General features: G+C 47.4%; 1 long non-coding RNA gene and 1 pseudogene across 1 annotated transcript; one reads left to right on the plus strand and one right to left on the minus strand.

Annotated features, from left to right (window-relative positions):
* Positions 1-962: 962 nt before the first annotated feature.
* Positions 963-1,599, plus strand: LOC110305647. Its single transcript, XR_002379176.1, has 2 exons — positions 963-1,256; positions 1,423-1,599. It is a non-coding gene; the product is annotated as an uncharacterized LOC110305647 (long non-coding RNA).
* A 4,390-nt stretch (positions 1,600-5,989) lies between these two features.
* LOC110307577 lies at positions 5,990-6,409 on the minus strand (annotated as a pseudogene).
* Between the last annotated feature and the right edge of the window lie 8,103 nt (positions 6,410-14,512).

Consider the following 14,512-nt stretch of genomic DNA (forward strand, 5'->3'; position numbering starts at 1 on the left):
CCAGTTACCTAGCAACAGTGAAGGCCATAAAAAGGGGCGCTCAGCCCCCACCTCACTCTCTTGTTTTTGTTTTGTTTTTTGTCTTTCTGAGACAGGGTTTCTCTGTGTAGCCCTGGCTGTCCTGGACTCACTCTGTAGACCAGGCTGGCCTCGAACACAGAAATCCGCCTGCCTCTGCCTCCCGAGTGCTGCCACCTCACTCTCTTACTCCTTTGTTCCTTTACTCCCACTTCTCTCACTTCTCTCTCCTCTTCCCTTTCTCTTTGTCCTCTCCTTTCTCCTTTCTCTTTCTCTCTGAGCCCCTCTCTCTCTCTCTCTCTCTCTCTCTTTCTCTCCTTCTCCCTCTCCCCCACCCCCCTCTCTCTCTCCCCTTCTCTCTTTCCCCTGATTTTTCTATAATAAAGCTCTTAAACCATGGAGTGTCTCTGCCCTTCAAGTTCCGCTGTGCCCTCTGGTCAGTGTTGGGAACTTCTTCCCCCATTCCCTCTCTCCCACAACCCTGGTGGCTTTAGCAAAGTAGCTTGATGGGGGGGGGGTCCCAGGCACGGCTGCCCCTTGGCCATCCCCTGAAGAGTGAGATAGAGGAATGCCCACCCAGGGATGAGTGGATAGGATAGGTAGCAGCTCTCCCACGCCTGACTGACCAGAGAATAGGGAAACCCTGGTGGGGAGTTGGGCATATTTTTCCTTCCCTTCTTCCCCAGGACCCCCCTTTTTATTTTGTTCCCAACAACTGAGTCTAGTCAGTGCTGGCTGTAAGTGAATGATTGGGTATGGGGCCATTCACTAGGCATGCTCACCATGGCACTGGCCATACCCTGAAGAAATCCATCTCATGCTTTCTTAGCGCCCACCAACTGCCAACCCCTCAGCGGAGGCGGAGCCCGGTGAGCCCCTTCCTACCGGTTCTGGAATGCTGTTTAGGTCGTGTGACAGAAACCATAGTAACTGTGAGTTCCTGAGGGCAAGTGCAGTCCTGAGGCCACATTTAGCAGTCTTACTCTACCCTCCGGCTCCAAGGATGTTCTTTCCATCGCTTTCCTGCTGTGCTTTTTGAACCTTGGAGAGGGAAGCCTGGTGGAGCAGAGGTCACATTCAGGGCTGAACACTCAGGCACTGTCAGCAGTTTGGTAGTCGGCCTGTGAGTGACTTCTAAAAGCCATGCATTCACTACAAGTTCTGATTTCAACCCCATGGTACAGTTAGCCATAGACCTCACGTCCTCGGGAGACCTCACATCTCAGTAAGCAATTCAGGTTCGTAGGTTCTGGGGGCTGCAACTGTGGCTAAGTCATCTGCTGCTTTTCCTTATCTATTTTCTAAGTTTTAAATATACATGTATGATGTATGCACATGGTGTGTGTTGTACATTCCACGAATTTACCATGCTACTCAGCAAACAATGCTTAAATTCATCGACAGATGCTTTAGTTACCATGAGATCCTACTGCCCTTGTCAGATGCTCGATGCTCTTCCAGCTCAGAGCCAAGGATATAAAGGTCTGTGTCAGAATAATGGTGAACCTGCCAGAATGACTGCAAGCCAAACACCCCATTTCTTGGGGCTACAACCCGAATAAAACATATTAGCCGTTCCCTACAGATGGTTCTCTATAGCTTGTTACTATTATAATTTGATATGCTCGTATCTATGTGTAAGAATTCTTGGTTACTTATAAAGTCAGTGTCTCACTATAGAACTGGGGTAATTTTATTATTGTTAACTACTACTGTTATGTGTGCATGCAATCCCACGTGTGTGACAACAGGGATGTGGAAGGCAGGTGGTGACAAGTTTCGGGAATCAGTTCTTTTTGTCCACTGTGGAATCTGGGATTTGAACCAGGTCACCAGGTTTGAGCAGCAGCATGTTTACCAGCTGAGCCATTTCTTTGGTCCAAGTGAGTAGTTTAAAAATACTGATGCACACCATAAGCAAAGTAGGAAAAGTGCAGGTTTGAAGCAAGAGTTGCAGATGTAGCTCAGTTAGTAGAGACCCTGAGTTCAATTTCCAGTATCACATAAGCCTGGTGTGATGTCACAGGCCTCTAATCCAAGTACCTGAAGTGTAGAGATAGGGGGATCAGGAGCTACACAGAGAGCTAGAGGGTAGCCTGGGCTACATGAGTCTCAAAAGGAAAAAAGGTTTGAGAGGTTTCCTAAAGCATTCCAGCACAAACATTTAAATGAATCTACTTCTTTTTATGTGTATGGGAATTTTGCCTGCAAGGGGCTGTACACTACACATGTGCCGAAGGCCTTCAGAGGCAGAGGGCTTCAAGTTCCCTGGAATGGTTGTGAGCTGCGGTGTGGGTTCTGGGAATTGAATCTGGGTCTTCTGCAGGGACAACCAGTGCTCTTAACTGCGGAACCATCTCTCCAGCCCCAACACAAACATTTCAAATTAAAAATAAAGAATTGGGGGTTGGAGAGATGGCTCACTGATGAAGAGGGTGGACTGTTCTTTCTGAGGGTCTGAGCTTGGGTCTCAGTTCCTGTGACAGACAGCACACAGTGCCCTGCAACTTCAGCTCCAGTGGAAGGAATCCACTGCCCTCTTCTGGCCTCTGTCGGTAACTGCACCAGCACGCGCACGCTCACACACAGGCGCGCGCGCACACTCCTTAAAAAAAAAAAAAAAAAAAGCCGCGCAATGGTGGCGCACCCTTTATTCCCAGCACTTGGGAGGCAGAGGCAGTCGGATTTCTGAGTTTGAGGCCAGCTTGATCTACAGAGTGAGTTCCAGGACAGCCAGGGCTACACAGAGAAACCTTGTTTCGGGAAAAACAGACAAACGAAAACCTCGAAGTAGTAACAATAATAAGGCCCTTGTCCAGTTTTGTACCACATGCGCTAATTATGTCCTTGTCCTGGTTTAATTTTTCAATTTTTAATTTTTGTCTTTGCTGTGATCTTTTTCAACCTGCGTCCTAAGCCACCTTTAAAATAACTCATTGATTCTTTTAGATCAAGGCCATAAAGTTACAAAAAAGCAAATACCTCTTAGTTAACCTGAGATTCTACGGCATGTTACCGGATGCTCCACGTGCCTCCTGTTCAGAGCCAAGGATATAGACGTCTGTGTCAGAATAATGGCGAATCTGCCAGAATGACTGCAAATCAAACACCCCATTTCCTGGGGCTATGAACCGAATAAAACATATTAGCGCGTACACACACACACACACACACACACACACACAGAGGGCGTTAGATCTCATGGAGTTGGCATTACGGGCGGTTGTGAACAGCCTCCCCTGGATGTAGAGAACCAAACAGGTCTTATGGAAGAGCAGCAAGTGGTCTAAACTGCCAAACTCTGGGTTTTTACATTTTTAAAATTAACATAATATTGGAATATTAGCAAATGATGATGGGGCCAACGTGCCCTTTTTGACTCTTGCTAGTGACCCATTGTTTGCTGTGGTTTGAATGTGACATATGCCCAGCACCTATGTGTTTGAACACTGAATCCTCAATCGGTGCTGAGGATGGTCTTTGGGAGATTGTGAAAACTTTAGCAGCCAGAACACGGCTGGAGGAAGTGCGTCACTGAGGACGGTGGGCTGTACCCTGCTAGAGGAAGTGCGTCACTGGGAGGGGGGAATGGTGGGCTGCACCCTGCAAGTGGAAGTGCATCATGGGATGGTGTGCTGTACCCACCCTGCTGGAGGAAATGCATCATGGGAGGGTGGGCTGTACCCTGCTGGAGGAAATGCATCATGGGAGGGTGGGCTGTACCCTGCAAGTGGAAATGCATCATGGGATGGTGGGCTGTACACTGCTGGAGCAAGTGCGTCACTGGGGAGGGTGGGCTGTATTGGATTGTGTAAGGTGTGAGCTCTCTGCTTCTCAGTCACCCTGTGACTTAACTACCTGTCTTGCAGTCTTGTTGCCCCAGCATTAAGCAACTTCGGCCCCTCCTTTCCTTCCCTGTGATAGACTTTGCACTCTCAACTATGAGCGTAAGTCAGTCATCCCTCCCTCCCTCCCTTCCTCCTCTCTCTCCCTTCCCTCCCTCCTTCCTCTCCCCCTACCCCCTACTTCCTCAAGTTGCTTTCTTCTTGTCTAGAAAAAAATAAGTAACAGACTCTTAGGATGGGAGAAGGATGAAAGCTCACCCGGAGGATGTTTTTCCTGGGACCTTGATTCATGGGTACTATTTGGGGAATGTATTTGCACTTCTGGAATCTATAGGTGTCGAGATGGTCAGAGAGCTACCATATTAGCGCAGAAAAACATGACAAGGGAAGAGATGCAACTTAGGGAGATGACGGAGACATCTGCCGGAGGACCTGAGTTCCCAGCACCTATGTCAGGATGCTTGTGAGTTCTGTGATACCAGCTCCAAGGGATCTAACGCCCTCTTCTGGACTCCAGGGATCCCTGTAGGTATGTATGCATATACATAATCAAGTTCACATAAAACAAAATCAATCTTTAAAAAAAAAAAAAGCTGGGCGTGGTGGCGCACGCCTTTAATCCCAGCACTCGGCAGGCAGAGGCAGGGGGGTTTCTGAGTTCGAGGCCAGCCTGGTCTACAGAGTGAGTTCCAGGACAGAGAAACCCTGTCTCGAAAAACCAAAAAAAAAAAAAAAAAAAAAAAAAAAAAAATCCCCTGCTTCTTAAATGTTGTTTCTCTTCTCTGGCAGCATAGAGGAGGGTGAGCGGCAACCTTGGATACACTCAAACCGCTCAGGACCGAATGTTCATCTCACCTGCCAGCCTCCTGCAATGCCAAGTTGTTCTGCGGCCCAACTGGCATTGTAACCAATGAATTCAAGCCCTGCCAATCAAACAGCTACTGCATCGGAAGTGAGTTAGCACAGTTTGATTTTAATATTTATGACAAACCAAGTGTCAATTTAAAAATTTCTTGATTTGGGCATGTGTGTATCATACATACATATAACTGTGGTATGTGTGTGCAGGTCAGTTCTCTGCTTCCCCCATATGGGTTCCAGGGGTCAGGCTTGGCGGCTGAGCCATCTCACCAGCCCCAGGTAGGAAGTTTTGAGGATAGAAAGTTATTCTTTCAGTATCATAAATTTTGCAGTGGTCTGTTCTCTTCCCCCCCTCCCTCCTCCCTTTTGACAAATCACAGACCGGAGAGGCTGGCTATGTTAATATCATTCTTTATCTCTTTAAAAACAACTTCTCTCAGGCATGTTTTAACACATACTTCAGGGAAAGCATGGTCATTTTTAATTTTTAATTCATGCAACATCTATTTTTTGTTTGTTTTATGGTCAAAACATGAAAGGCTGATATTTCTTAACCTTTGTGTTTGCACCCAAGAGAATACTTTTTTTTTTTTTTTTCTGGAATGGATTCTTTTTCTTTAAATTCAAATGTTGTGAGTATAATTCTTGCCTTCCTGGTTTCATTTTTCAAACTTGAAAGCATTATTCATATGAATGCCTCAAGTATTTCCTCCTGAGAGAGCACCCGGATTTTGTTTGTTTGCTTGTTTGTTTGCTTGCACAATGACCTAGGTTTCAATGGTCACCTCTTGTGAGTGGGGATGGTGAAAATGATGCTTCTGGTCTTCGGGACAGGATTCATTCTGTTTGGAACGTACAGAAGACCCTTCCATTTCTGTTAAATGGCTGTGCCTCCCACTCCTGCTCACTGCCGTTCTACGATTGATTGCTTTTCCCTTTCAGAGGCATCGTTGTTCAATCTGGGGAGTTTTCGGTTTGTGGATATGTGTGTATCGGGTGGGTTCATGTGCACAAAGTGCAGGTATGTAGAGAGTGTTGCTGTATCATCTACCTACTGTTAAGACCTGCATGGAGAGCTGGGCAGTGGTGGCACACACCTTAAATCCCAGCACTTGGGAGGCAGAGGCAGGCAGATTTCTGAGTTTGAGGCCAGCCTGGTCTACAGAGTGAGTTCCAGGACAGCCAGGGCTATACAGAGAAACCCTGTCTCGAACCCCCCCCCCCAAAAAAAAAAGACCTGCATGGAGTCAAAGCAGCAGAGATAGCTAGATGGCCTCATGGAGCGTCACGTGGCACGTGGCAAAGAGGATGAGGAAGGTGACCATCAAACAGAAGAGCCCCATGGCCTCTGAAAGAGCAAAGCCCAGAATGGCATAGGAGAGCTGCTTAGAGATGAGTTCCTGACATACTGACAGTCAATCAAACACCGTTCCAATGTCAGCCCTCGATCCAGCCACACCCACTGTCATGGCCTCAGCACCAGTAAACCTGGCTGCTGTGTCAATGTCCTGGAAGAAACACTGGTCTGGAATTCCTGTCTGGCCACCCGGAGAGGGGAGCTGCCGCAGGAAGGCTGTTTGATGAGGCCTCTGGAATACTCAGGACCGAGGCAGACACAGACCTAATCAGACTCCTCACACAGGAGCCGATCAGACCTGGAGAAACAGTGCCTTGGTGTTTTGCATCTTTCTACCTCCTAGTTTTTGCCCTTGGTCTCAGCGCTCAGCTTGCCCACCCTCATATCCCTTCCCTGACTTTTTAAGATGGGCTGTGGGCATCATACTGAGGCCTGCTTGCTTGTGTGCCTGTCTTCCCAGGCCACGCTTGTGTTTTGATGTCAGGAGGTGACATTTTTACATAAGTCACAAAGCCCACGGATTTCTCCTGGTCATATCTGCTTATGGACATGTTTGCCATGTCGATATGAATGGATCCATCACTTGCTTCTTATTGTTTATCTGTCAGTTGACTCTCAGGATGATGCCTGCTATCACTTGACTATGGAAAACCCCACATAGGCTCCTCGTTTGAATGCTGTTTTTGCAGATGGCTGGTGTTATTTGTGGGTATTTGGGAAACATAGAGGATGGGACAGCTGGAGAAAATAGTCACCAAGAGCGGGTCCTCAGAAGGCATGGTACCTTTTACCATTTCTCACCTTGCTTCCTAGTCAACCGTGATGTGAACTGCTCAGCTATGCCTTCACTGTCATGGTGGACAAAACCCCAGGCAACTAACTAAATGACACTTTGCCTTCTTAATTAGTCCATCTGCAGGCATTGTGTCACAATTCCATAGCTCAGTGGTTGTGGGTGATCGGGAAGAACGTGGGCATGCAGATCTTTCTCTGACATATCAATTTCATATTCTTTGGTAGTCAGATTACTAGCTCATCATGAGTTTTGCATCATTAAGTCAACATCTGTTCTAGTATGTTTTCCCGCGCTCTGACTTCTTGCAAAATGAAACCATTTATAAAGGTGCCTGTGCCAGTTGGTTTTTGAATGCCAACCGTCCAGAATCTAGACTTACCTTGTGGTAGTTTGAATATGGCTGGCCCAGGAATGGCACTATTAGGAGATGTGGCCTTGTTGGAGGACCTGTATCACTTTGGGCTTGGAAGCTCCACCCAGGGTGGAAGAGAAAGTCTGCTCCTGGCTCCCTTTGGATGAGGATGTAGAGCTCAGCTCCTGCAGCACCACGCCTGCCTGGACGCTGCCATGCTTTCTGCTATGATGATAATGGACTGAACCTCAAACCTGCAAGCCCCAATTAAATGTTGTCCTTATAATAGTTGCATTGGTCACGATGTCTCTTCATAGCAATGGGAACTCTTAAGACACCCCCAACCCCCATAAAAAGGAAGGAGGCAAGAAAAAGAAGGAGGGATAGAAGGAGAAAGAAGAAGAGAGGAGGAGGAGGAGGAAGAGGAGGAGGAGGAGGAAGAGGAAGAGGAGAAGAACAAACCAAGTCTATTCTGTGTTGTCTCTATACTCACTGGGGCATGGTCAAACTCCTAGTAGCCAACCTCCAAGAGGAAACTGGGACCTCCAGCACCCCTTTCAGAAGCCATCAACCATAGAGAGCTACACGTCAGTATTTCCAACACTTTTTCTTTTTTTTAAATTTTCTTATTTTTTTTAGTTCTCCTTGATGGCTTTGTCTCTAGGCTGTCACTCTTTTGGGGGGTGATGATGGAGGTAGGAGTTGTCATAGAAGTTTCTTACACTCCTCTTCCTCACCTGTGTATCAGCAACCACCAATAACCTTGCCAGAGACGCTTCCCTGCCATCCGTGGTCAGCAGGAGCACCAATCCTACGCTTCCGCATGGTTGCTGGAAACAGCATGGACCATAAGCATCCACTTGGTCTCCAGCATCATCCTGTGCCAAGGACCACCGTTTCTGGTGGCAGTATGGTCTGCGGACATCAACATGGTGCTCTGCCAAAGCATGGGCCCCTCACCAGCATGGTCTCCAGGAGCAGCATAGACCATGAAGGTCTTCTGAGGAGGTCCAGTCCAGTCAGTGGGACATTCTTCATCTTGAACGTCCCGTCACTGTTCAGGACCAAGGTAATTGTGTGACTGGGCAGCTTGTTTGGGGCTTGAGTCCGCACCAGCTCCCGGCTGCTGTCTACCAAGGGAGGAACTCTCAGCTTTTGTTTATTCTGCCAGGGAGGGCCCTAGTGAATCTGCTCTGTTTCAGGGACTTCCTGAAGCTATTTATTTTGAGTTACCTTTCTCCTTAAAGAGCTTTCTTGCAGGGTGGAATGCTTCACAGCAATTACCCTTTGCTTAGTTAGGATTTTGGGACCAAATGCTGTAGCTAAGCAACTTATAAGGAGATAAGGGCAAGCTGGGCCCCTGGTTTCATAGGGTGTGGTTCTCGTGGGAAAGGTATATCACAACGCACACCATCTTGAGAGAGTAATAGAGGAAGAGGATGGGGCAGGATCTAGCCTTCCCCTAATGACCTACCTCCCCCAGTGACCTACTTTCCCCAGACAGGCTTACCTTTTACCATGGACCAATGATGCTGTCACATTCCAAGTCCATCAGGATGAATCTATTCACGTCAGAGCAGCCATATTTCACTGGACCCTTGAGACAGCCTCACAGACACCAGCAGGTAATGAATGCCGTTAACCACCACACCCAGGGTATACAGAAGAACACTACAGCCACGGGTTTTCTGGTCTTGGTTAATTTGTCATTTAGGATGTCAGCTCACAGGTGGAGAGGGACTCCCCCAATTCTAGGACTCTCTCGGTGGTTATCATGACGTTCCTGGCATATTATTCTCACGTGGCCTTCTATCTTCATCAGTGGGAGCGTGGGCATGAAGTGTGTTCTCATGTGCACAGGACCTGGGACCCAGCCGGGAAAATGGATGCTAGTGTGACTGTGACAGGCAGGTGAGGCTATCAGTTGGAAAAGCCAGGTGATAGAGTCTCGCAGACTCTTGCTGCGTCTGGTTTTTTTATCAAACTGAATTTGGGCTACCTCACTTGATGCTTTCCAAATCTGTCCATTTTCCTGTGTTCGTTTTCTATGACAGCTGAATAATATTCCACTGTGTACCTAGGTATCACATCTTCATGGCTGCTTGTCCGGTGATGGCCGTCCGGGTTGATCCCATCTCCTCGCTGTTCTGAATAGGGCAACGGTAGCACTGGCTGTCCAAGTGTCTCTGTGGGGACCTAGGGAGTCCTTTGGATTTATGCCCAGGAGGGGCCTCACTGGGTCATACGGTAGATCTACTTTTAATGTCTAGAGGAACCTCCCGGGCCTTACTGTGACCCCGCCTCTTCTCTCCTATGTCAGCCTTGCTCTGTTAACAAGCAGGTCTTCCTCTGACTTGGTCCGTTTGTACTTGTGGCATGATGCTGCTCTTCCTCTATTCAAGTGAAAGCCGAGCCACTTTAAAGGCAGATGTTGGAGCATAAACAGATGAGGTGCTCATGTGACCAAGACGTGGAAGGGTAGACCCTGGGCACAAGCCCCGAGACACTCCACTCATAGAAAAGTTCTGTGTGCGTGGCTCTTTGGGAACCTTTTTTTTGGGGGGGGGGGACCCCTGTGGTTGACTTTCTGACTATGCTCCAGCCAGAGTCCCTCAACTCGGCAGCTTCAAATACTTTCCCCTTTCCCTTTGGCGGGCTGTTCTGATTAAGATTAATGGCCGCACGCAAGTTGCTCTGCTGAAATATGATGAATTCAGCTCTCTCCACACCTCCCTACTGCCTAAAGATGGTTTTAAAGTTGGTAGTTGTCGGTGTCACCATCAGCCCCTAAGATGACGTTAGCAGCTCTGACCTGAGCATAAAGGAGATGAGGGTTGGAGGCCCCTAAATGTGTCTCCATCCTCCGTGCCCCTGGAGTCAGGGTAGCAAGACGGCATTTCCAAACAAAGGGACTTGTCCGAATAAGGAGAGTAACACGCGGTTGAAGTCTTGGTGTTCTCTGAGAAGAAAAGGATGTTTTAAAAAAGGCTAAGCCACAGAATTTCACTGGAGTGGTTGATGGAGGTGGCGGTGCAAACAAAGAGCATGCCGATTTAAAGGACTATATTCTCAGTACAGTCGATTTTATCCAGCAAAGCCAAGACACAGCATTTTCTGGAAATAGGTCAAATTCTGCCTGTTTTGTATACATAGCATGCCTCACTAGAGGGCGCTATTTAGTTGTATATTTAACATTTTCTTTTTTCTTTCGTTCTTTCTTTTTTTTTTTTTACAAAAATAATAAAAATGACGATGGCCCAGGCTATGAATTCTGATACAATTCTTGTTGAACATGTTATGAGAATTCCTCCCAGACACTGTTTTATTTTTCAGTTTCTATGTGTGAAATTCCATTTTAGGAAGTAGAACATGACCCCGAATCCGTCAGCACCTGTGAAGTCCCCCTGGCATGCCCGCATGACAGAGGTAAAAGACATACGTTTAAATTACTGCAATCCCATAGGCCTTTGGGCCGTTGTTTCTCTATATACATTACCGCTCAAAGGAAATAAATTGTAAATATTAATTCTATCTGCTTGTCCCGCTTAGATCCTTTGTGAAGAGACAAAGAGAGACCGTGTGGTCTGGGGACAAGCCTCTGTCCAGTTTTCCAAGGACTTTTGTCATCTGAAATTGTTTCCAGGACAGTCTTTCAATTGGCTTTCCAGGAGGCTGATTCTGCAGTTCACACACAGGCAATAACTCTGACCGCCGCCCCCCAGCCCCACTCAGTGTTAGTCTAGCGGCTTTGCCTTTCTCTTTAGACCCAACTCAGACCCTGCCATATGGATACACTGTTTAAAACACTGTTTAAAAGAGTGCACCAAGATGCACCACCTCCCCCCACCCCCTGAAAGCAAATGGTATCTCCCTATTGTCAGAAAATAACACAACTCACCCGTCAATGACCTCTCTTCTCCTCCCTCCTTCTCTCCCTCCCTCCCTCCCTCCCCTCCTCCCTCTCTACCGCCCCCTCCCTCCCCCCTCCTACCCCTCCCTCTATTCCTCCCTCCTTCCTTCCCTCTGTTCTGCCTTCCTTCCCTTCCTTCTTTCCTCCACCCCCCCAAGCAAGGTCTCTCTACATAGCCCCGGCTGTCTTGGAACTCACTCTGTAGACCAGGCTGGCCTCGAACTCTGCCTGCCTCTTCCTCCCGAGTGCTGGGATTAAAGGCATGTACCACCACACCTGGCAATTTGTCTTAATTTAGCCTGTCTTACTGAGTTCCACGTGATTTAATCGGTTACAGTTTAAAGCTCAGGTTTCCTATGATAACGATATGGCAGACCTGTGAGATTTAGATCCCTAATCATTAAGAAATGGATTTCTGCGTTGTGTAAAAGTCTTTGTCATGGTATGCTTGAGAAATCTTTCCCAAAATCATTTATAATTTTTTCGTAAGTGCCCATGTAATACATGGACAGATGTTTTGACAAAACTCAAGCACCAAACATTTAATTTTTTTTTTTTTTGTATATAACGTTTGTGGATGTGCATGTGTGCCTTCGTGTAGTGTTTAGGTGTGTCACTCAGAATTGTCCATTTTGCCTGTTGGAGCAGGGTCTCTCATTGGCACCTGGTTTCCTTGTAAGTTTAGGGAGCAGCGAGCCCAGGGATACTCCTGTCCCTGCCTTTCTAGGAGCCTGCTTTTTATAATAGGTGTGTGGAGGGAACTCAGGTCCCTGTGCCTGTGTGGCAAACACTGCTCCAGCCACGGTGTTTTTAAATGATAGTTCTTCCCACACTGTGCCCCCCCCCCCGTTCCACCTTCATCACTGCAGTGTCACCAGAAATGCTGCCCATCTCTGCCACCTGCATTCTCTCTCTCTCCCTCCCCTTCCTTCCTTCTCCCTCCTTCTCCCTCCTCTTCTCCCTTCCCCACTCCCTTTCACCCTCGTTCTCTGACCGACCCCCCCCCCCCATCTCAATTGTACAGCAGACCTTTGAGCCACTCCACTGTCCACCCCGGGAGGAAACTGATTTGTATCCTTACTCCAGCCTCTGGGTCCGGCTACTCCCTTCTGTGGCACAGACACTACTGAACGTAGATTTTTTTATTTCAAGCCACTAGAGTTAGTAGATTTGACTCCTCTTTTTAGCTAACCAAACAAAATTTATGCCAGCAAAAACACTGATCACTGTTAGGTTAAAAACTGCAAGATGAGGGGCTGGAGAGAAGAGAAGGTTTGGAGGTTAAGTACCTTGGCTGCTTTTCCAGAGGGGGGGGGGGGCACTTCCCAGCATCTGTGCCATCTGCTGAATTGTCTCTCTCTCTCTCTGCCGCCCTCTTCTGGTCTCAGTAGGTACCACACACATGAATAAAACATTCAGACAAACGTACACATAAAATAAAAATAAACATTAAGAAATAAAAATCAAAGCACTGAGGACCGAGGAGATGGCTCAGTCATGAAACTGCTTGGAACATAAGCGTGAGGATCGAGTCCCCAGAGCCCACGTTAAGAGGTTGGGTGTGGTGTCACGGCTTGTGATCCCAGCTGGAGAAGTGGAGACCACAGGATGCCTGGTGCTCCCTGACCAAAGAGAGCTCAGCCTACTCGTGCGCTCCAGACCAAAGAGAGAATGGACGTCCAAAACCCAGGTCCGTGGTATCTGAGGAACAGCACATGCCATTGACCTCAGCCTGCCCTGCACACACGTGCCATTCCACATGAAGGTGCGCTCACATACACACATGTACACGTATGACTAAACCTCCTCTGAAGTGTGTGCACATTGTAGAACAGTTGGAAAACCAACTCAACCCAACCCAACCCAACCCAACCCCACCGGGAAAAGTCCCATTAATCTGATCTCCCGAGAGAACCAGGGCTGCACTTCTGAGGTTTCTTGTATATCTCCATATGTGTGTGCCAGCTGGGCCCATATATGTCAACACCAGGAGTCTGTAATGTGACTGACTCTGCTGACGAGGGTGGGGACAGAGGCTCCTCCTGCCAACCGATTGGTAAAGCGCCTGATTGCCCCTTAAAGGTAAATCAGGCTTGGCTGAGCCCTTATTGTCGACAGGGAAACTGCAAGGCTTCGAGGGCTGTAGCAGGCCTGTCTTTACTACATCTCATTGTGTAGTTCAGAGGAGCCTTGATCCTACAATCCCCTTGCCTCAGCCTTCCCAGTGTCTGAGGTTGCAGGTGTGCACACCGCTATACCTTCATTTTATTTTATTTATTTACTTATTTTTTGCTTCTGGAGTACACATTTGTCAATCTCCATAAAGAGTTCTAACAAATTGAGTGTACATATCCATATCAAAACATGGAAATTTGTTCACACCTGTCTACATTTGTCAAGAAGTTAATCAACACCACAGGTGCTTCTCTGTCGCAGAGCTCCGTCATCCCTGTGCAGAAGGATGGGGAGGGGCAGGTCAAAGAACTCCATCTACAGACAAGTTTCTATTCATTTAAAAAAAATCCTATTCATTCTCTAGGAAGAATTTAACCTCTACTCTTACTTTTGATGTTTTTCTAAATTTTAAAAAACATACTGCATTTATTTATTTATTTATTTATTTATTTATTTATTTATTTATTTTATTTTATTTGTGTGTGCGTGCTGTGTTCGTGTGTGGACATGGCTGCGCATGGCACCGGTATGGAGGTCAGAGAACGGTTTTGGGGAGTCAGTTCTTTCCTTCTACCCTGTGGGTTTGGGGGATTACATTCAGATTTTAGCATGGCAGCAAGGACCCTGACCTGCTGAGCTGTCTCACCAGCCCTCACTGTTCTGAGCGCCAGAGGGTGGGTAGGATCATATTTGTTTGAGAATGTTTGTCTTGCATCATGGGTAAAGTCATCTCCCACCCCCATAAGGGATTGTCTTGGCTAATTTTATGTCAACTTGACACAAGCTAGTCATTGGAGAGGAGGGACCCCCAATTGAGAAAATACCTCTGTAAAACCAGGCTGTAGGCAAGCCCGAGGGGAACATTCTCTTAATTAGGGATTGGTGTGGATGGGCTTAGCCCATTTCCTTGTGGAAGGAGAGCAGGCTGAACAAGCCAGTGAGCTGCACTCCTCCGTGGCTTCTGTGTCAGCTCCTGCCTCCAGGTTCCTGCCCTGTCTAGGAGTTCCTGTCCTGACTTCCTTCAGTGGTGGACTATAATGTGGAAGTGTAAGCCAAACACACCTTTCCCTCTCCAAGTAGCTTTGGTCATGATGTTAGCAATATTAACCCCAATTAAGACAGGGATCAAGTGTTTCCCAAGTGTATCCAGAAAGATACAGAGGACAAATCGACTTCTTTTTCAAACTGGAGATCACTT

The sequence above is a fragment of the Mus caroli genome, chromosome 2 (genome assembly GCF_900094665.2).
Source record: "Mus caroli chromosome 2, CAROLI_EIJ_v1.1, whole genome shotgun sequence".
Lineage (NCBI taxonomy): Eukaryota > Metazoa > Chordata > Mammalia > Rodentia > Muridae > Mus > Mus caroli.